Raw genomic sequence first — 23,890 nt, 5'->3', positions numbered from 1 at the left:
TGCTTAGCTCTTTGACAGGCTCTTCTGACAGCTTCAGCAGTGAAACACGGCAGAAAAAGGGCAGGATGGCCCATGATTCTAAAATATTCCTGTTCCTCTGTGCTTGCCATTGATTCTACTGCTCAATTTCCCAGCAGGACTAAGTCTAAATAATTTATACTTAGGCATCTTTCATGTTCTGAAAAGCTTCTTAATAGATTTGTAACTCGAAGGAACATTTTCCATTTTTTTTGATGATAGGGAAAAGTTCTGGAGATGATCACCAATATCAGCACTTCTCCAAAGGTCACAAGCTTAAGCTACTCAGGATTTTTTTTTTTTTCTACTTAATATATAATTTGAATGCAGAACCAAAATAATGAGGATGAAATTCAGAAGAATTGAAGCAAATGGGCTTTGTTTCCACAGAAGCCTGTTAATGAGCAGAGTATTGATATTCACTTTAGGGATGGGCCTTAGAAAGTTCAGTAATAGGATTTCTATTTTAACTCTACTGCCTTGAAGCTTAATTTACCTCTGCAGCATCTTCAGTTTTCAGATGAACAAGCAGTGAAGAGGTTGTCCTTTATTGGGAAATGCTTCAGCCTACTTCTGCACAGTGACAGAGGGACACACAGGCTCCTCAAGGGGACACTTTGTCCCTGCACTAGCATCCAAACTTCTGAGTGCCCTGCTCCACACTGGACATGCAGGTGCTCAGGGATGCTCATCTGCCTCAGTTACAGCTTTTCTGCTCCATACCACCGTGGACCCTTAGGAATCTATTTTCATAGATTTTTTATTTCCTAGATTTTTTATTTCATAGATGAATGGAAGTTTGGCTTTTTTTTTCAGGATTGTTTTTCTTTTCCTGAAAATGTTCACTAACCATTTTTAAGCAAAGACTTGGCTGCCCCTGCATCACACCCAGCAGTCCCTGCTCTTTGCCCAGCTGTGTGCCACACCGTGGGCACTGAGCCCAGGCACAAAGCCTCCCTGACACTCACTGATCAAACCAGTGACCTCCAGCCAGCTGCTTTTAGGGGGCTTTGCCAGGGCCATCCAGGTGTGGTGCCAATGCCTCCTGCAGAGGCCAGAGGGGGATGTGTGTCCCAAGCTGCACTGCCCACTCTGCCCTTCTCATGTTTCCCAAATGTCCCCACCACTTAACCAAGGCAATTTAAAGACTAACACTCAGATGATTCTCAGTACCATCTGCCTAAACACTGCTTTTTCTAGGAAGTCAATTAAGCTATAGTGCTTCTTTGCAGAGAACGATGGCTGCACTCTGATGAGAAATGCACTTGATAATTTAATAGGCATTTTGTCTTTTTCCTAACAAGCTGTGTTGATTTCTGAGAGGTCTGTTATTCACTAAGGGAGGAAAATGTATGAACTGAAGTAAAACATAGAACAATCATTAATGTGAAGGATGTTTAATCTCTGCGAACTAAAAATAAAGCTTGTGAGCTATTTGGATTATTGGCATTTCCTAAATTTCTTTGTCATTCAAATGTTGGGACAGTGGGTGGGGAAAATGGCAGCTCTTTAAATTAAAAAGAGTTGTTCTGAAACACTGGAAATAATAATGTTTTGACTTTTGGAGTAAAAAAAAAGAATACTTTCAAGGTCAAAGTCAAAATGTTCGATAATTTTTTTAGGGCTCCAGTTTGAATGAATCAGTCCCAGGCTTCAAGAGGTTTTTTAACATTTCAGTTCACAGAAGTTTTTGATTGTCTTTGGTGCTGGAATATAGAACATTTTCAAAGTCTCAAATGCAATATGACTGGAAAACTCTTTTCCACTCAGCCCTGGTAAAAATCCGCAAGAAGGGGGTGCAGATATAGGCTCCCTGCCAGAGCACAGGAACTCTGCTAAACCAGCATCTCCATACTCTCTCTCTCTTAGAAAATGCTTTTTCCTCCAAATCAAATAGTGGAGGAGTAGAGGGAAGAGCAGGAGACACAGTGACACTGTCCCGTGCTGGCTGGTAACTCTGGTGCCTCTGGGGCACAGAAGGTCTGAATTTAAGTCTTCCTCTGGTTTGGATCTGCTTCACACAAAGTACAAGCAACTCCTGAAAGGACTGCCACTTCCCAGGGCCTCTCTGCTCATCACTTGCAGGCAGACTCTTAGGAGAATTTGACTTTATTAATAATTTAAGCCTTGCGGGATGTAGACTGACACGGTGAGTGATGGGCAGAGTGTGGGTGAGCTGTGGGGAAGGGGAGAGGCTGAGAATGAGCCACATCAGGAACTGACCGAGGCAGGGCCATGGCATGAATCAAAATAACAGGCCCGGATGAGGAAAGCCACAGGTTTACATCTGGCAACCCCTTGTTTTGCGTCATCCTGTTTTCCTAATAAAAGTTAAATATGGAAAGTAGCATGTAATCTATATAGGGCCACATTTTTGCATTTACTGTAAGTCCACCTGTGCAGTTGGTAGTCAAGTCCCAGTGTGGTTGCAAGGCTGGAGCCACCTTGGTTTGGTGCCTGATACCAGAACTGAACTGAAATGCTGCAAAAAGCAAGCAGTCTGTCACTCCCCTGCCACAGCAGCCTCTTACCAGCAATGCAGGAGGGCCTGTAGGTCTGTGACTGACACAGTGTGCTTACAAGCAGCCACTTGCTCAGCAGGTTGTACAGCATCTGCAGGGGGCCAGCAGAAGAGGTGAACGTCTCTACTATGTTGCAGGGAATGCTTCAACAAACCCAGAACATACTCTCTGAAACTGAGCTTCCACCCCAGCAAGAGGTCACATGAACTGGTATAACCTTTAGGCACCTCCGTTGTATTTGGTCCAGGATCCCCCTGGCACAACTGCAGTCCTGTTGGTGCCCACAAGCATGGGCAGCATCACAGCACCAGGCCAGAGCCCTTCCTGGTGAGCCCTCTCATCCAGATGTTGCAGGACACGAGCACCTGGTGATCTGCTCCTGTTTCTGCCCTCCCTTGCCTTGTGAGCATGTTTTTCTTGTGACTCCTTGAATCTTCTTTAAGCCACATCTGCACTAGAAATTCGTTATACATCCTAAACCAAGAAATACTGTGGTAGGATTGCCACATAGGGAACCTTTTCCCTTGGACTGAGTACATGCAGAGAGAAGCGAGATACAGATCGCTCCCAACTATTCTGCAGAAATGGGCTTACTTTTGCACTTTGTTGTTGAAGAAGATTTGGGGCATTCTGGCATTTTATGGACTTGACTAATGGCTCACCAGCAGTTACTCTGGAGTCTGGAAATTGCCTCTCTGCAGCTCAAAGGAAGAAAGATCAACCTCTTGATCTGAGGGCTGACTTCAAGATGTCCCAGAGGGAGTCCTGGGAACCCGCTTGTCCCAGGACTGCTCCTGGATATCCCCTGCTGTGCTACCAAACGTCCTATTGCTTTGCTTTCCCTTGCCAGGAGGTTTTCCCTGGCAGAGGGCTGGGAAAGGCCCAATAATCCAGTTGGCTGTGGCACAGTTAGTAAATGACAGAGCAAACTTCATAAAGGACACCAGGTTTTAGGATGCTTTCTGTTAACTTGAGAGCAATGTAAGGTTTATGTAGCAGTTAATAATGTGATGTAGGCTCCTTACAGCTTTACTGGTCTCTATATTCTTGAAGTTACAGTTCTTCCTACTGAGTTGAAAGCTCTGAATATAACGTCCTGAGACTAAGCTCTGATGTTTTTTGAAAGCGTGTGTATGTAAATGCCAGAGAGAGGAACAGAGATTAAAACTGCTGGGATTATGCCTGAAGCAAGAGCAAACAGATGGATTTCATGTTTAGGACACTGAAGAAATGCAAAGTGGCCATCTGCCAAAGGTTCCTGTGAGCTCTCAAACAGTACTGTGAGGTAAAACAATATCGTAATATAACCAGAGGGTGAGTAATGCTGCTTCTGGCAGCTGCACAGGGGCTGGAAATATTTGCACAGCCTACACCTACGGATCTTCTCAGGATCCTGTTGGCAGTGCTCCTATGGAAAGGTCAGCTCCTGGTACCTGGGCAGGGACCCAGCTGCTGGGTTCTGGGGCTTAAAGGATCAGTGTTGTTCTGGTGTTGACAGAGATTCCTCACCTGAGCAACACCCAACAGAAGGTCCTGGAACAATCCCAAATATCCTTTAATTGGAATGTATGATTCATTGTTTTAAAAAACCCAATGTGTTAAATTACTGCAATGGTTGAGGCAAGGACTGAATGAAATGGAGATTAAAAGCTGTAAATTAGTTTTGGAACAGGCTTGAAGCTTGTGGCTGGATGGGACTAAAGTCTCAGTGCCTTTGCTGGTGTGTACCATTTGGCACTGCAGGATTTTGTGCTGAGCTTGCTTGCATCACATGCTGTTCATCTGCATTTTACATAGCAAACCCTCTCCCTGCCCCTCCCCTTTCTATCTGGGAAATGACATCTTTGAGTTTAGGTAGAGGCTGTAATTCCCATGTCTCCAAACGGCCCTCCTGAAATGTGCACACCATTCAAACACTGCTTTAAGACGTCCCTTCCCAGGGCGCAGCCACAGCTCAAGGCCAACTTGGCACGACTGTAATCCGAGTGATTAAAATTTATGGTGGCTAATCTGTCAGAAAGCATATGTTAGAGCAGCGTTCGGCTGATCAAATGCGTCATCTGATAACTGCTGGTAACTCTGCTCTGTGATCTACAGCCTGATTCCGAGGGGAAGGTATTTAACCTGCAGCAGCTTATGAGACTAGAAAGAAATAATAAAACCTAGTGTAGACTTAGGGGGAAAAGATAAAAGTTATTGAAAAGCAGCTGATGAAATGGCTGTTACAGCACCAGCAGCATTAAGCAAGAGCCCTGCTAAATCGTTGGGCTGTGTGACCTTGGCTGGGAGAAGATAGGGAATGAGGGTGTCCAGCTCGAGCTAGAAAAATGCAGGCAAATGAGGAGATAAAATAGCAGCCTTTCAAAACTGATCCTGTTCAAGGCTACCAGAAGGGATTTCCAAGGCAATTTTTTTGCAGAATTTAATTAAAGTGCTTTGAAATTTCTGGGCAGTGAGAAATTGCTTGGCAGGATTGTTGGATTTTGGCACCGTGAAGGCTGAAGAGTGAGCCCTCACTGGTGGCCAGGCAGTGGAAATGTGCTTGGCTGGGTCTCATTTTGGAAAGTTTGAGGATTGCCATCAGCAATGTAGGCATCCCAGGCATGGAGGGATAGTAGGAGGTGGGGATCAGCAGCCAGGCATAGACAGACTTGGCCTCGGGCACAGAGGAAGCTTCCTGATTCTCACCCTGCCCAGAAACCATGTAAGGTTGCTTTGACTCATTTCAAAAATGTTCTGGAGATGATGTTAGTAATCCAAGCTGGTCATAGCCTGTCTCTGGGGAAGTATCAAACAGTCTATGCACTTTTCCTCCAGCCTGCCATGATGCTATTTATGCTCCCATTTCTGCTGCTGAGTCTGCAGCACTGTGTGAAGGGTTGGACTCGGTGCTGCTCCAACAACACACAGTGAGGACAGGACACGGTGATCTTCCCATCCCTCCTTCCACCTCTTTGCTGCTGTCGTGGTCCCTTGAGCAGGTGTTTTCTAGGTCAGACTGCAGTTTACCCACAGATTCATTCACCTAATGGCCCATGCAGTGCCAGCCTCAGGATGAGGGACTCATTCCCTATCTTCAGGCAATGAATCCAGCAGACCTTTGCCATTGCTGCTCACTGTGTCTCATTGAGGAGTGCTGGGGTAGCTTCGCTTTAGAAAGAGGAAATGTGCTGATGAATTAGGAGCAGTGCCAGGCTCCCAAAAGGACTTGTCTTTTCTTTTTAATAAGGTGGTTTTCTTTGTAACTTCCTCATCATTTCTAATAAGCTCTTGTGCTGTCAAAGCTGCACTTGTCTAGCTTTCTCATTTTCCATCTGCTTATGAAAAGAGCTTCTGAGAGATGAATGTGTAAGGGGAGATTCTGTTGAGGATGGTTGTCCTGTGCAATCGAGTGGGGTTCCCATCTGGCTTTCTTCGAGTTTTTGGTTGGGTTTCCAAAATAATGTTTCTGAAATGGGGAGCACACCCTGGCACACACATATGGCCCAGGTTCCTTTCCAAAGGGGGCTTGGGGTGGAGACCAGGAGGGTTGTCATGATGGGAACTGAGGTAGCAAAGCAAGGTTTATCCCATAAATTTAATTTTCTATTCCTTCTTGTGTCTACTGGAACTGCACCTGTACTGCTAAGTGGGAACGTGGTGCTGTTGCCTAGGTATGATCGCATCAGTCAATCTTTTTAGCAAGCTTTCTTCAAAAGGCTTAAGTGCGATATCAAAGCGATTCATCTTTAAACTTGGTCTGAATGCTTGATCATGCTAAACTGGAAACTCTTGTTCAAATCTGTCCCAAATACTCCTGAGAAAGGCAGAAATTACCCAGCAGATTGTCCTTACCATGTCTGCATTGGAGTGATTTGTTACAGCAAAATGAAACTGTCCAAAAGTAATAAATTAAAAAAGAAATCTTCTTAATCAGTGCAAGGAGAATGTAGTCTGTAATGTATTATGGCAGTGACAAAAAAGTCTATTGCATGCATCTAACTTTTGGAGCCAGTAGAGATTTCCTACAGCTTCTGTTCTCTTCCTTCTTGCAGGACATTAGACTGGAACAGAGATATTGGCTGTGCCCTCCAGACCCAGATCCCACAGGGATCAACAGGAGCTATGTTTTTGGCTCAAAGAGAAAAAACTCAGCTTATTTTTACCCATGTTTATGGCAGCTGCCTTTGACAGTATCTATGAGTGCTCACCCGTAAGGATGAATCCCAGTTGGGGATTCAAAACTGGCCTGAGAGAACCTCTTTCTGCCCTGAGTACCTTGTTAAAGTGCAAATCTCTGCCAGATGAGTAGACGGACCTTGCAGTTCATTGCAGCTGAGTTGGTGTCACAGTGTGCAGTGGTGTTGTGCCGGTTTGGACAAATTGGAGGAAAATAACCTCTGATAGAAGGCAGGTTACAATCATCCCTCCCCCACCAGGTTCAGGAAAAAAGGAAATTTTCCTCAGAGGAAAGTAAAAGAGATAAAAACTATTTATTTTACAAACACACAGGGAAAGGATAATAATGCTAAATAATAAAACCTCTCGCTGTGGAGAGAAACCTGGGAAAATTTCAGAGTCCTTCCGTAGGTGTGGTCTCTCTCCTCCTCCTCAGAGCTGGGTCAGTGTGGGCTCACCTCCAGGGCCTCCACCTCGGTAGAAAATCCTCCCGATGTGTTCTGATGTTGAAACAGTCCAGAAGAGAAGAAGGGAAAAAAACCCTGACGTCCCAGGAAAACAAAGCTCAACTCTCTGTCTCCCTCCAGAGAAAAGGAGCCAAAAGCTGGCTGGAAAGCAAGGAGGGCGCTCCCTCTGCTCTCTACCGCAGCAGCAGAGCAGAGAGGAGCGTGCATCTGTGTCCTTGAACAACTGCTTTGAAACGTTTGCTCGGTTTTTTCCTCTCCCCCCTCTCAGGCTCAGTTTAAAGGCACAGAAAGGCACAAAATTAATTTCTGGGCATAGAGCAGTGATATGGGATACATACCATAAAGTCACCCCAAGACAGGTGGTTTTGTTTGCCTCTAGGGTGAGTGTGTTGTTGCAATCCTGTAACTCACACGGTGTGTTCAAAACAGAGGGGTCTTCTGTATATTCCTGCTTCACTGCTTTCAGGGAATGACCAGTCATCTGCTTTAATTAAGTGTAACTCAGCTAAACCTAAAAAGTGTTAGTCAATGATATTTCTTAAAGCTTTGTCTGGATAAGTTTATATATTTTTCCAGTTCTAGGAATAGCTCAAATAAAAAATGGAGCTTCTTTAGCCATTGTTTTTGCTTCTAGGGGTCTGAAACGTATTTTTTGTCCAAAAATAGCAATGAGCTTTGTGAGGGACTGCAGTACATTCAAAACAGTTTCTGGTAGCCTTTCTAATGCAATATTCCTTCTCCTCTTCACAATGTCCCAGACCCTTTGTACGTTTGCCAGGCAGCCTTTTATCTCACACTGCTTGGGAAAGCTGCTCTGTGTCTCTGAAAGGGGAAACAAGGAACTCTGTGCCCTGAACCAGCCTGCTCTGCTCTGTCCTTGCTTGGCCCTCTGTGCTCAAACCCACTCCAAGACTCGCCTACAGCCAGCTCAGGGCTACGGCAGCTGAGGACACTGCCACAGGGCCTTGGGGGAGATGCTGTCACTAGAAAAGGGATCAAGCCCCACTCCCCTCTCTCACTCCCTGCACATCACCTACGTGTTCTCAACATCCCCTTGAGGCAAGGGGGAAAAAGCCCCCCAGTCTCCAGGCTGGATGGCTGCCCAGCCATGGGTAACTCAGACACTGAAGTAGAAATGATGCCACCTTCAACCATAAACTGCCCTTGAAATTTTAATTGGGTTGTTACACTGAGATGAAACGTGCTTTCTAGTTTTTAATGTGTTTATTAAGTTGGCATATATGATTTATTATGTCCTTAATTATTAATTTTCTTGTTCATAAGTGCCTGGATTTTTTGTAAATTATGAGATAGGGAAGCGTAATTCTATCACAGGGGAACCTTAAGTGAAATGAAGGGTTTGGCTTTTTAATGCAATTTATATTTATGAGAAACTAATAGAAGATAATTTTATATTATCAAAGTAATATAACTAATCCAAGATGATTTGAAGAATGATGATCAGATAGGTCTGATGTGAACTGATGTGAGTAGAAACTGAACAGCTGTGGGATTTAGGTCCTAATTTTGCAAAATACTTTAAAACTCACTTCTGTTGGTAGGGAGGTTGCCCTGCATTAAGTCCTAAGTTTGAAGAAAGTTACTGAGCATTGCTCAAGGCTACCCAATATTCTGTTTTCTGTGACATAGGATTTGATCTAGGAAAAAATTGAACATGGAATAGATTCAAGCACGATTTTTGCTTGGATTCATTCTCATGAAGCTTCATCTGCTGAGCATTTGCAGAAGATGTTTGTCAAGAATGGGGTGAGCAAGGCTGGATTAAATTGGTTTAATTCAAGTTCATAATTTCTGGTGGGTTTTTTACATCACTGTGGGTGAAAAGAGAGCTCAAATAGTGGATCTAGTTGTAACAGGCACAGATTACCTTGAACAGCAGCAAGTGTCATTTAGCCAAGGAAAAGAACCAGTATTACACCACTTCAGTAAATGACAAGCACAGGGTACAATCAACATTTTTATTGATACAGGTGAGGAGTTCTGAGCCTGCTTGTAAGTATACAGAAATTACTCATGCACTTTCAGACTTCCTTACTCGGTGCTGTGTCTGACTGTGCAGTTTCATAATGAAGTCATTCTAAATTAACAAGTCATTGCAAGTAAATGAAAGAAATCCATCTGAATCCCTTGCATTAAGTGTTCCTTTAATTCACAGCAGTTTCATTTCTGTAGTACAGTATGTGCTGTATGAGGACAGCAATGCTTTCATTCTGTAATTCCAGTTCAAGGGGGGGAAAAGCACAATATTTGAATCCCTATTTCAAACTACTTCCTGACAAATAAGTTTTTCATGATATAAATAAAGGAATTGTCAGAATTCACTTTTCTCAAATGTCAAGGTCAGCTAGATGTTTGTAAATTTGTTCATGCCAAGAGAAATTAATGAATCAGTAAAAAGACAGATACAGAGGTTTGGCTATGTGAACATATTGGTTAATCATCTGATAGTCCACTAAATATGCTTTTGATTACTTTCTTGACTTTATTTCTTTATTCAGTTTGAATAAATCTTAGTCACACCTCAGTTTGCTAGGAGACACATCTCCACAGGTGTCTTCTTGGAATCTTTTTTAGTTTTATATTTAACAAATTTAAAGTTCTTTAACCGGTATGTGGAATAACCATAGCAGTTATTCTGCACACATTTTAGATACATCAATAGAGGTGCAACATAAAACAGGAATACAGGTTATAGGGTCTTTACTAAGGAGTAATCTATTGAAGTGAATGGGTAGCTCTGGTGGACTTCGCAAATGCTACAGGGTGATAACTTCCCAAAGATTCATACCCCAGATGCTGTCACAGCTATCAAAACTTCCCACCCACACTCTGGAGAAAAGAGGAATAAGGATTCAGTTACAAGCACCCATGGAAACTTCATCATCTTAGAGCTCTGAGGATCCCAAAGACCCAGAGCAGGCAGACTCCCTGCCAAGAGAAGGGTCCTGGCCACACACTCACAGCAGGAAGAGATCTCTTTCCTCAGCTAGCTCAGTATTTCAGACTTATTTTTAATTCTGTGTCATCACCTTGATATCTTTTCATGGGTTGTTTTCATTGCGTCTCACTGGAGAAGCACTCAGATTTGCAGAGGCTGTGCAACTTTTGCCTGAGGTTTTCCTGGTGACAACTTCACGACTGGGCTGTTTCCTCTCCTGGTTTATTGTGCTGCATTCCTCTCAATTTTCATCTGCACACTGAAAAATCATAGGCACTGACTCATGAAAACGCAGATTTCTTTTTCCTCTTCCAATTCCAGCTTCATTCTTTTGTAAAAGGGGAATGGAGGTTTTTAAGTCAATAGCTTGACTACATCGAATGTGAATTGATGGTAGACACAAGCAGCTTAATACAGCATTTCAGCTCCTTCAGTTCTGTTGTGAACTCAAGTACATTCTTCGAACAGAATGTCCTCCAGGGCATGGGCAGCTCTGCTGAGCTGATGCCTTGTGCTGTGAATCAAAGCAGCCCCAGTTGTGCCAGGAGGGGAAGAGTCTGGCTGAGGATCACAGAGGTGTGAGAATGGCAAATGGACGAGTACAAACCATGAGGACCCTCTTCCCACACCCTCCAGAAGGGGACATGGCCAGCACCTGGCCTGAGGGAGAGGTTCCCCTGCATAGCTCTCAGAAAAGGCAGCTCACTGATGCAAAGGCAAGAGGAAGTTTTCCCTCTCCCCAACCCTTCCTGTGGTGCCTGGATGTGGCAGCCAGGGCTTCCCCCAGTCCCTCCAGGGGATTGGTGGCCACAGAGGGACACCCCCTGGTTCCTGCTTGTACTTCAGCTCTCACTCTTTCCCAAATCAAAATTCCCACTACCCTCAGACTGCCAGCCCATTCATAGCCTTGCAAAAGGAATGAGTTAAATAAACACGAGAGCTGACCTCCCAGAGGAGGGCAGATAATTGAGCACTAATTGGAGCAACATTTTAAAAGCCTTTATGGATTTTGTTTGCAGTTCAGTAGCTGCTTAAATGCCCGGCTCCAGGGCAAGAGGGTGATGCTCATCCTTACTGCATGGATAAGGTGCTCTCTCTGGGCAGTTGTGTTTGGACACTTTCTGGTTGTGTTTCTGAGAGCTAAAGGAGCTACTGGTTCAGTGATAGCCTGGTTTAGCAACACAGGCTATGTTTTTTAATCAGGGCTAAATTGCTGGCAGCTTATTAGAACATGATGATCACACATTTGCTTCACTCATCACAATGCAACTCGTGAAACCAAAGCAGATAATTAGAGCCCATAATAAAACAAAGGCATTTACAGTAGGTAGTACTAGAGGAGCAAGTGGAGCTCATTTCTAATCATAGAATCATAGATACATTAAAGTTGGAAAAGAGCTTTAAATTCATCAAGTTCAGCCATCAATCCAGCACCACCACAATGTTCACCGCTAAACCATGTCCTAAAGTGCCATATCCACATGTTTTTTGAACACTTTCAGGGGGTGACATTAAGGTCCCTCAGCCGCATGTGACACTGGAGTTATAGTCTCTCACTTACTAGATAAGGACAGTGGGCAAATCCCATAAAAAGATCCCAAAACTACACCCTGTTGCATTCATCTGATCTATCCTCTCTTGGTGTTCCCCACAGGACATTCTTGCATTGCCTCACAGTTCAAAGAAAGCTGATTATTTAACAGAGAAGTAAAAACATTTCCCTGATTTAAGAAATGAAATTTTAAGTCAACTGAAAGAAAGCAGAAAATTTCACTGTACAGCAACAAAAAAAAATTGAGCTAAGAGATGCCAAAAAACCCCAAAGAAAATTAATGCAAAGTACAGTTTTATTTATCTAAGGCTAGCAGGGAAATACTGATGTCAGTGATGTTCTGACTACAAAACATGGTGCAGTATGTGAAGGGTCAGTGAGCTGCTGGCCACCAGCGCACCTGGAGTCATCCCTCTGTGCCTCATCCTTGCCCCTGCCAGCACAGCTCACCAGAGAGACAGGCTCACCTTTTGACCTCTTCAGCTCCAAAACTCAAAAGCAGATAGTTCTTTTGGAATAGAAATCTTACAGGGCTTCAAATGTTTTCAGAGCCCAGACCAGTGTTGTGCCCATTAGTCAGAGAAATATTTCTTCCTCCTCTGAAATCCTGAATTGGCTTTTGGTCTCAGATCTTACGTCAGAGATTACAACTGGTTAATTATGTTGGTTTTCAATAGTTCTCCCTGTAGCTGCATGTCCAACAGTGAATTGCCCAGTTTATCTCTGCAGTAAGCCACATCCCGACTCTGCTATGTTACATTAAACCATAAAAAAAAGCACAGGAATGACAACATCAACAACAAAAAAGTGGCTACATCCTTAGGAGCTCTGAGACCCTTTACCTGATGTGTGATTAACCACCTGATTTGTGCAGTACTCAGCAAGAGCACTCAGGGAAGAATTAGCATCCTGAGGAGAGCACAATAACATCTTAAATCTTGGCCCTGGCTAAGTAGCAACCTACATTAATATATATAAGCTGAATTAAGGAACATAAATAGAAAGGACTACTTCTCATTGGTTTCCACATGGATCCCGAAAAAATGAAATACATTTCCAGATTTGGAAAAAACCTGAATTAAAATCAGCTTTGCCTTGAAAGGCATATCATACCTGCTTATATTAATAATTGCTGGCTTTTACCTAGAATAAAACATATTTAGATTATTTTCTAGTTATTCTATAATCATGATAGAAAAAACGAAAAGAAGTAGATATTTATACTAAATCTGTACCCTTACACTGAACATCTGTGAGCTCCAGGTCAGGCTACGTGAGCAGGTGATAGTCTAGAAGTGCAGATTTTGAGCTGATAGTTGTTCCATGGGAGGGTTATCATCTGCAATTTCAGCACTTTTCAGTAGAGACCATGTCAGGCTAGAGCTCTGAGAGCAGGTGAGATGCACGGCTCTGTATGAAACAGGAAGGTGGGAATTTTGTTCATGCTGAGCTGGATCCACGGCTTGCAGTGCCCTGCCCTCACACTGTGACAGAGTGTGTGCAGGTTGGGTTCCACGCTTGACAATGCAAGAGCATGTGATGCTTTCTCACTGATAAAAGGATGATTGAATGAACAGAACTCAGTGAAAACCCGTTGCAGAAACCACACTGAAGAGGGATTGCTCGATAGAAAGACACTGCAAGATCAAGTAAGCAAGTTCTGCCAGAGGCATGGTAAGAGGTGTTGTGCTGTGTTCTCAGAGGGAGGGCTGGGTTCACTGGGCAGCCCAAATCCCTGTGAGAAAGACAGAGAACTGGTTAGACACAGATTTTCAAGCAAATGCTCAATTGCAACACCGTTGATAACCTCTCGTAGGTCCCCAAATTACTTGAAGTTGCCAGCCTCTTTCTCACTGCCTCCATGACTCACACCACTGCCCAAATTAGCCTAATTGGGACCCAGCCAATTTCCCAGTTGCTCCTCGTTAAATTAGCTCCACTCAGGCAGGGACAGCTAGAGGTTTGTGGCTCTGTGGATGGTGAGCTCTGCTTGCTGGGCTGCAGTTGCCCTTTCCAGGGTATATTGTTTGTTTGGGCTACTCTGTTCTGCCATTTTATAGAGGCACTTTAGGGGTTCCTGGCCTGGGGCGCCTGTGACCCTGCAAGCTGTCCCAATTCCACAGCAGCCTGGTTCCACTGGATCAGCTCAGCCAGCAGCATCTGGTGCCAAGAGAGATAGAGTGAGGGCAAGGTTTGCCTCTAAGTTCAGGTAGAAGGTAAGACAGGAAAAGTTCAGGGCCCTGTGGTTGTGCTTGTGGCGGGCAAGCCTGTGTCTCTCAAGCAGTCTTCCACGGGAGATGGCCTTAGCAGGTGGTTGCTTTTTAGCTTTGCTCTCCCTGCTCTGTCAGAGGGCAGCCAGGTTGATTTCTGCGGAGGGGCTGCTGCAGTGCTGGGGGAGGCTGTATCTGCTCCAAGGCCCATCCAGGCTCTGTGGGCTTGCACACCCACCCTGCCTGTGAGAACGGGGGCTCTACTTGGCCCTTTCTCTCTGAAGTGAGAGGCAGAGGCACAAGGCCTGTAAAGCCTTCTGGTTATCTGCCTTTCTGGTTTATGTGCATCTGGAGTGAGTTCAGTTGCAAAGAGAGAGATGGGCCATGGAGTCCTTGTAGTTTAATTTGAGATTGTCACCCAGAGGTATTGGGGTAATTATCTTTCTAAATTTGTGTGTTTTGACAATGTAGAAAACAATTTGGAGTCAAACAGGGGTCATTGACTTGTTTTATTCTTGTTCAAGAATGACAAATTATTACACCAACATTGTGCCAAGGTTAATGGTAAGCACTGAAATGTGTTATCTCTCTCTGTCCTGCCTGGAATGAAGATTTCACTCTTGTGTGCTCTGGGTTCAGTTTATTGATATACAGCAAGCAGCATGAAAAAGCAAATAGGAGCTCTGCTCTGCACTAGCTGTGCACTAGTTTTGCAAAGAGATACAGGTGGAAACCAAAATACAGGTGAGAGTATAGCTGAACTAGTTCAGCATACAGAGGGGCTTGTTGCTTTGCTGCAGGATGGTAGGTGACAGAGAATATGAGAGAACAAGGGTGCCTGAACAGGGCTAGGGATAGATTTGGCTGTAGAAAGTGTGTTTGCAAAGGCTAATCTCTGAAAGTAATTGGCATGATCAAATCAAGCTCTCAATTCATGTACAGTCAGGCTACTGCCTAGTATATCCTGCCCATCTCACTTAACATCCAAGAGCTAGCAGCAGTTTGTGCCAGGAATATGGGATGACTCATCTGAGCTGTTTTGTTTGAAGAAATCAGGTCCCTGATTGCACTGGTTATTCTGAAGCCTTTCTCTCTCTCACTGAGAAGAACAAAGTATGCCCAGAAGATGTGGAAGGGTTTTTTAGTATGCAAATAACGTCCTTCACTAAGTTTATTCTTTGTCTAAGTAGAGGTGACGGGTGCCCTCCACGCTCTGACAAAATGTGGTACAGCACATACACACCAGGCAAGAGGTTGTTCTTAGGCTGGCTATTCTTGTCTAATTTATCATCATGGGACAGCAGGGGTAGCAGGCACCTCTGGAGATCAGACAGTCCAGCCCTGCTGGCAGCAGAAACAGCCAGAGCAGGCTGTCTAGTGCCAGGCCTGCTTGCAGGACAGAGAGTCCACAACCTCTCTGGGCAACCTCCTTCTTGTGTCTGACTACCCTTACTGTAAGAAAAATAAGCAAAATGCTTTTACTTTTTGCCTGTATTTCAATTTCATCCTGTCACTGTGCTCAGAAGAGTCCATGGAGCTGAGTCCTTTGCTGTTGCTCCATCAGGTATAAGATCTCCAGAGAGACATCTCAAGCCTGGATGTATTTTTATCTTTTCCAAAATACGTGGTTCAGCTGCCAAACTTGTGAAAACACAGATTGTTATATCCATTTTTTCCTCTCTCATCCCCCAACACCACATTTTTATTGGTCTGTTCTCGCCAGCTGTTGCTCTATTTGCCATCATCCTCTTCTGGAGGACGGATGTTTTCCCTGGATGCCAGTCAGCCTCTTTTGCCCTTCACATTGTGCTCTTTCCCATTGCATGCTTGCTCCCACACTGAAGGGTGGTAGTGGTTTGGTGGCCTGCCTCAAGTTTGGTACCCATGAGGTGGCCAGACCTTGGGCCTGGAATGGAGGGTATTTTTCCTGAAGAGAAAAAAGGAGATAAACTTGATTTTCCCTAGTACATATGCTCAGTAAGGCAGCAGCTGTAGAGCTGCCAAGAGGAACTCAGGAGAAAAATGAAATATGTGGGTTTGGGGGTTGGTTTTATCTGCTTCCTAATAGAAGGAGGCACAGTAAACTGCTAAGCTTCTAGGTCATAAACAAAATAAATAGTTTAAATAATAAAATGATCCTTTTAGAGCAGGCACAGGGTTGGTATTGCAGCCCTGCTTCTCCTGAGAGCTCAGCATGTGCCCTGGAGCTGGCACTCACAGAGCTCCATTACTCCAACAAGTGCTCAGAGCAGGAATTGGCCCTTGAATAGAGTTATGGAAAACAGGGCTGGAGCTGTCAGGCTCAGCCAAGCAGGATGTGCTCCTTCCAGGCTCAGTCCTGTGAGTAGAGGGGGTAGGATGGGTTGGGAAGCAGCTGGAGATATCCAGTTTCCAATTGTGTTCCTCCTTAGCTCTCAGATGAGCAGAGTACTGTTCACAGCTCCATGTCCTCCACAGTTCCTTCTCCTGCTGGGGTCAGAGAAAGTGGGCAGAGGTTCAGGACCTCACAATCATGTTCCTTTAGAGCTGCAGAATCTTTATTTAGACAAGGAACTTAGAAGTAGAACCTGAAAATATACAGGTTTTATCCTTTCATATCTGATTATTTTCTTTTCCCTCACAAACAAACATTCTCTCTTACATGTAAATACAAATATTTCCTTCAATAAACTTCCAGCAGAGGCCTGAAATAGCCATGTCTCTCCAGAAAGTCACATTATTTGAATAATTCCTGCTTCAGACAGGCATTTAGGAAAGAAAGTTGTCTGTGAGTAAAGCGCCCCTTTTCGCAGTGAAAAAAAAAGTACTTCAAAGATTAAGACTCTCAAAGATTCATGGTTTTTTTACTGCTGCACTTATGCTGCATTCATATTTCTAGTGGAAATGACAATTCTGTGTTTAAGGGGTTGGCAGACTGTATTTGTATTGAGAGAAATGTTGATGTTGCAAGTTGCATAGAGCAGGTAGGAAATGAAGCTCTAAACCACAGGATGGATAGTTGGCAGGATTTTAATATGCGTTGTAGGGTGGGAAAAGTGTAAAATTCCATGCCTGGCTTTGGAAGCAAAATATCCTGTTGGGGTTTTAGTTTAGTCTTAGTTTTTTTTCCTGTTAAAGGAATTTTCTCCCATATGCATGTTGCTAGGGGACAAATAGCTGTACCTAAGAAAGACAAAAGGGGGGTGGGGCGGGCCTGGCTACTCCTTTGTCTACACCTGGGTGTGGGGTCAGTTCGCTCTGAGCGTCCGGAGAGAGAAGCTGCAGAGAAAGGAGCTGCTGCTTCTTTCTTTTTGGCCGTTCTTTCTTCCTGCTGGAAACAACACCGGGACCCCAAAAGCCGCTTTCCCTGCCCTGCTGGAGACCGGGCTGTGGCTGCCCTGCCCCGCTGCTGCTTCGAGCTTTCGCTACGCTGTAGCCCTGCTCGCCCTGCCTGCCTGGGCCTCCGTGGGGTTCTCCCATCTGGATACATCTCGTCTGCCACCCGGGATTTGCGTCCGTCCCTGCCGTTCCAGCCTGCCGTTCTAGCCTGCCGTTCCAGCCTGCCGTTCCAGCCTGCTGTTCCTGAGAGTCCGGGATCGGCTGCCCAGGGGTTTGTGAGGCCTTTGTTCCATCCCTTCCCGGGATCCCAGGGCACCGGTGCCGCGTGCTCCCTGAGCTCGCTCCGGAGCGCCCCCTGCAGCCGCGGGGGAACCATCGCACCTGCCCTGCTCACCGGGAGCCGCCAGCGCCCCTGCCGGCTGCGAGCGGAACTGCACCCGAGGGGAAATAGCCTGACAGCCGAGAAGGCTGGGACTGGGTTTGTGATTGCTGTTACTGCCATAGTTGTTGTTGTTTTGTTTGACTGGTTATATACATATATATATATATATAGTAAAGAACTGTTATTCCTATTTCCCACATCTTCGCCTAAAGGCTCTTGATTTCAAAATATAATAACTTGGAGGGAAAAGGGGTTATATCTGCCACTTTAAGGGGGGCCTCTGCCTTCCTTAGCAGACACCTGTCTTTCAAAACCGAGACATATCCAGAAAGGATCTTGGTTCAAGGGGATCCACTTTTTGATTGGCACATCCATCAGAGCCATCCACTATTACCTGACTGGAGCCACATGCTCAGAATCATATGATCATTTAGGTCAGAAAAGACCTTTGAAATTGTCGAGTCCAACCATTGATCCAGCACTACCAAGCCCACCACTAATCCATGTCCTCAAGTGCCACATTTGTGTGTCTTTTAAATCCCTCCAGGGATAGCGATTCCACCACTGCCCTGGGAAGCCTGTTCCAATGCTCGACAAGCCTTTTGGTGAAGAAATTTTTCCTAATAGCCAATCTAAATCTCCCATGGCACAACTTGAGGCCATTTCTTCTTGTCCTATTGCTTGTTACTTGGGAGAAGTGATGCCGTAGGTTTTAACTTCCATATTTTTCAAATCCTGTACTGCTTAGTGTGTAACTCTGAAGTTTCTTGTAGCCTGCTAATTTCTGCTCTCTCGTGCTGGGTAGACATAACAAAGCCTCTCTGGGCTTGCTCTTCGAGGACACCCAGATCATCCTAGGCCAGAAAAGTAAAAACCAAAGAGCCTCTAAAGGGAGGCAAGCTGAGGGGAATTCCATCATTAAACTGAAGTTTTAATTGGAGAATTAACCCTGATATACAAATGAACCAAACCTATAAAAGGGTGAAGGACTCGTGACCTGTCATCCATCTTGGGGTCCATCTTGGCAGTAGCCTCTGGCTCCCCAGGGGTTACCTTTGAAGGCCTTTCAAATTAATACCTACTTTGATTCCCTTACTCCTGTCTAGTCTCTGTTTCTAGGAGGCCTCTTCAGGCATCAGAAGAGGCCAACCATCACCTGGCTACAACCTCCTGTTGCGTAGTTGTAAAGAAATAAGGTCCCTCTGAGCCTTCTTTTTCTCCAGGCTGAGCCCCCCATCTCCCTCAGCTGTACCTCATCAGGCTTGTGTTCCAGACCCTTCAATTGCAGCTTCCTGAAGTCACAACAGGGTTTTTGCTGTAGAGAGCAGGAACTCTCCTGATAGAGGCTTTTGACTTTAAGGTCCTCCATCCTCTCTGATATATGTGACATGTGCACCACTTGCATTATGTTGAATGAAGCCCTTCCCTATCCCAGCAGCTGCTCTGAATTTCTCTGTTTTGGGGATTTTGTAACTATTTGAAGCGTCTCTCTGTAATCCTATATCATCAAGCACACTGATCTGGTTTTTTGCTTATTAGCTTAACATATCCTGCAGGTGGGTGTCTTTATTTCGTTGCAAGTCAGGCTGGAACCGCCAAGCTTCTCCTTCCCTGTTTGCGGCTGTTATAACCAAGAAGAAATAAATTTTCCCTGCTCTAACAGCCATGACCTTTTCAATCTCAAGTGCTTGTACTGAATTCCATTTGAGTTAGCAATTTTTCCTTCAGCACCCAGAAAAAAACCTCTTTGCCCTACAAATAACTTTCACAAACACAGAACCTCGTCACTAATCGGGCAGGAGAAATGTCTGGCATTTGGTGAGACTCGTTAAGCTGGTGGCTCTCAACATGTGCACTTCTGTTAAAGGGCACCAGGGAAGGAGGTGAGATGGTATTTGCAACCAACCTCTGCCACTGCAGGAGCATCTGGGGCAGGGAGGTGATTGATCAGTAGAGCTTAAGCAGCACTTAATTTGCTGCTATTGATCTTCCAGCAGAGGCACCAGATACTGTGATCCAATGCCAGGCTGTTGGACCAAGATACAAGGTGCCTACTTCTAAATTTCTTTGCTAACAACATGGCTGAACTTGTTGTGGTGGAGAAACCCACCCCACACCACGTGGGAAGAAGGCAAGGAGAATCCCTTGGTGTTCAGGATGAGTGGACAGTGAGATGGAATGAGACGTGGCTGAATGGCAGATCCCAGAGGGTTGTAATCAGTGGCACAGGGTCTAGTTGGGGGCCTGTCACTAGTGGTGTCCCCCAAGGTTCAGTCCTGTGCCTGGTGTTAACTTGTTCATCAATGACTTGGATGAAGGGTAGGTGTCTACTCAGCACCTTTGCTGACAGTACAAAGCTGAGAGGAGTGGCTGAGACCCCAGAGGGCTGTGCAGCCCTTCAGAGGGACCTGAGCAGAGAACTGTCCAAAGTTCAACAAAGGGAAATGCAAGTTCTGTACCTGGAGAGGAATAACCCCACCCACCAGTACAGGTTCAGGTGACCTGCAGAGCTTGACTTGTACCAGGATAACTGGAAAGTGGACTGGAGAGCAAGAGAAATTGAACCAGTGTTTGGCTGGTGGGCAGTTGGCCTGACAGGGGGAGATGAAGCCATCAGAGGCACCCCCTCTGTCCTAAGCTGGCTGAGACACTCCATGTTTGTTTTTATAGCCTTACACAGGGAAAAAAGACTAGTTATTGTGAGAAACATGCCATATGCTGTTGCATATGGCTGAAACATCTGCATATGTACCCAGGGATCTGATATATGTGATGAGCTTCTGTTACAAATCTAACAGTGAAGGAATTATCTTTTGGAATTTTTTTAATTCATTTTTTTAAACTATCTCTAAGGCTCTTTGCAGGAAGTCAACCTCCTGGCTTTGTCTTAATGGGATTTCATAGAACCTGCAGTGTCCTGTGAACATAGAAGGTACTTACAGTTGTTTGCCGAAGAGCTACCAATACTCCTGCGATCCCTGGGGATGTCTGAAGGCTGAGTGAGTTGTCCAAAACTCTTCCATTAACCACTGGTACCAAGCAAGCAGCAGAGGAGTGAAATAGATTCAAACTAAAATCATTCAAACAACCTAAACAGATGTTTTTGCACCTTTCATCATCCTTTTTGCTCCTGGCTGATTCCTATGACTCATGAAAGTAGTAGAATACAAAGAAATCACAAGGTACTGTGCTTCCAGTGGTGACATTGTTAAGGTAAAGAATTTAATAGAGTTACAAAACTAAGATGGACAACAAAATCTGTATTCGTAGCAGTTCAGATGAAATGGAACGAAGAATACTGCTCCTCATACTTAAAGATGTCACTGATAGCCCAGCTGAGTAGTTAATCCAAGACATCAAGGAGTAGTGATCACAGGAGATCTCTTCATCATACATGAAAATCCTTCTGTTTTCCCCAAAGTTAGTGTCTTCATCAAGAAGGAGTTTATGAAACACTGATTTTGTGTTGTGTTCATACAACACCCAGCATGAGGGAATCTCCCATCCTGGCAAAAGTTGTTAGACAAAAAGGATTAGGGAAAATACCACATATTGGGGAATAAAGTGATGTTTGTCTGGTTCCCCACTGAGCTAGAAGGACACCATGGGGGTCTGAGGCACAAAGTGCTTCTGTACAGAGACAGAGAGCTCTTCATGAGAAAGCAAAACGTTCCAGCTCATTCAGTTGAACTTGTGGTGCAAAATCCTCAATCACATGTAAGTTCCCCATAACTTTTAAGGCAGAAGTCATAGAAATATGGAATCAGTTATGCTGGAAAAGAGCTCTAAGATTATTAAGTTCAGCTATTAACCCAGCACTGCCCTGCTCACCATTAAACCATGTCCCTAAGTTCCCCATGAACAAGTCTCTGGATGTTTTTTCCACCTCTCAGGTGGAACCACTGAGCATCTGAGCCCCTTAAACTTGCAGGTTTTGCACTTGCTGCAGGGAATTGCCTGTGGGATCAGATGGAGCGAAGGGGTGATGAAGAGGTTGGAGGTTTTTCCAGGCTCCTGAAATGCTCCACTTGTACCAGTGCCTACCCAGAGGGAAGCAGTGAATGAAATCTCCTCATAATGGGGATAGCTGCTTCTTAATTCAGTATTAAAATGACCTGTTTCAATATTGAATCAACACTTAAGAAAAATCAATGAAAAATAGATTGTAAAACTATCTGATTTGTGGATGGTCTTGGGTGACAACTACTGAAAAATGAGAGAAAAGAGCCCAGACTGAAGCCCTGTGCTTCGAAATAACACAAAGTAAGAAATAATATATCATCAGTTCATTCAGTATTGCTTGCAACCTGCTTTTATGTGCCAGAGATATGAGAACATACGATTCCTACAGAAGGTTTCTTGGATGGCAAAAATTCCTAGATACTGCTTGAATTATGTGCCAATAGCTCAGCATTTGTGGAAGGTGTCATCTAATTAAACCAGAATTTTTAAGTACCAGACAGCATGAAGACCAGTAATAAGAGAGCAAAATCCATCTGTATTACAGATGGGATATGCAACTCTAATAGTATGGCTTTAGGCAATGTTTAATTGAGTAGTTAAATTATCTTTTCCAGACGGGAAAATAAATTACTGCTCATCTCTCCAATTTATTTTAGCTTCTCCACATTCTGTTTCCTGAGGGAGTGGTGAGGGAGTGTGGGACATCCCCATATATGCCCAGGATGATTTATTCACCCCATGTACCATAATTTCCCCTTCAAGGAGAATGTCTTATATGCATGTGGAAATTGGTGTGTATGTAACTGGCTGTATTCTGCTCTTTTGTTGCAAAGAATATCTGCTAATCACTGTGGTGCTAATTACAGCTATATATTACATACATATGTGTGTGTGGTTTTAAGTATATTCTTTCTAAAAAAGCAAAGGAGAGGATTACTGGTTCACCATCCTTCAGTCAGATCAGGAGTGTATATCACATTGGAGCCATGCAGTTTGTCTAAGAAGCTTTTCCAAGCTTTGAGACAGCCTGAAAATCTTCACATTGACTCACAGCATTTTGTAGCGTGGGATGATTTGTGTCAAATAACCTGAGGACTGTTAGTCCTCAGGTTGCCCAAACTCAGCCAAATGAACACACAGCAGTGCATGTGTAGTACATGTAGTACTGTGTAGTACATGGGACCAGAACTGAAAATGTTGGACAATTTCTGTTGATTAAGTATTGGATCCACGTGATCACAGATCTGCATCTGATGAACATTTTTCATGGTCAAATATCTGCTCACGAGTATAGTCATGCTGGAGTGTGCTAGCTTGTGTGCTTTATGCTGGCTACAGGAGCACAGCTGGTGTTCCATCTGGGGTGAAAACTTCTGCCCCAAAGTCACTCCTTGGAAAGTCTTGAGCAGATCTGAATTGGTTGGTTGGGTTGGTATGTGACTGCTGGGCTGTGTTGTGTGACTGTGATGTTTTTGATCGAGTGCTCTGAGCCTAAAAACAAATTTCTCACATCTTTCTCACAGAGCTACCACCCAAATTCCTCATGATTTCTGAATATTCATCAAGTAGTAGTAACAGGCCTGTGTGCACAGAAGACAGCTGGACTCAGTCTGCCCCTTTCCAAACAAAATCACAACTTGCTTTCCAGTTGGTCACATCCCAGCCATGGGTCTTGGCTGTGGGCTGGATGAGATAACCATGTTCCCCTTGTATGGCCTGAAATTCTGCTGAAATTGTGGGGGACAGAGTAGGATGAAGTAGGTTTAAAAGCACTCGAGGAGGAAAGGCTCTGTAGTAGTGCAGGAGAATCTTGTTGCTATTGGAGTATTATTATCTCTGAGAATAACTTACGGGACTAGAGAAAATGACTTAAAATTACAGGTGGTCTATTTCTCCCCATGGTAAAGCTTTTTCTAACTAAGTTAATAAAAGATTGTTTTAGTGACTACGGATGCTTACATTGTATTGCCCCGAAACTCCATGGGTTTTAAAAGATGCCCACAGAGGAAAATGCTGCCTGAAGAGCAGAGGGTGCAAAGTTGATACCTCAAATCAAAGGTATGTGTCTCTCCAGACATGTTGAGTTTGGAGTGCTTTCAGGCTCTAGAGGTGCAGTATGGTCAGGGTGGGCCCTGGAAAACTCCTGTGCTTGATGTGAGTTGTCACAATTTAATTTTTAAAATGAAGGTGCACAGATGCTTTTTAAGCTGCCTGGAACACGAATTTAACACACACAGTTTGTGAAAGGACTTTACTAGCCTACTACTTTTCAACAATCCTGTCTCTCTTGGACCAGTCCAAGTTTAGGGCTTTCAAGCAACCAGCCCTGAGGCACTGCTCT

This window comes from Corvus moneduloides, chromosome 14 (genome assembly GCF_009650955.1).
Source record: "Corvus moneduloides isolate bCorMon1 chromosome 14, bCorMon1.pri, whole genome shotgun sequence".
Taxonomy (NCBI): Eukaryota; Metazoa; Chordata; class Aves; order Passeriformes; family Corvidae; genus Corvus; species Corvus moneduloides.
Note: the sequence above shows the minus strand (reverse complement) of the source record.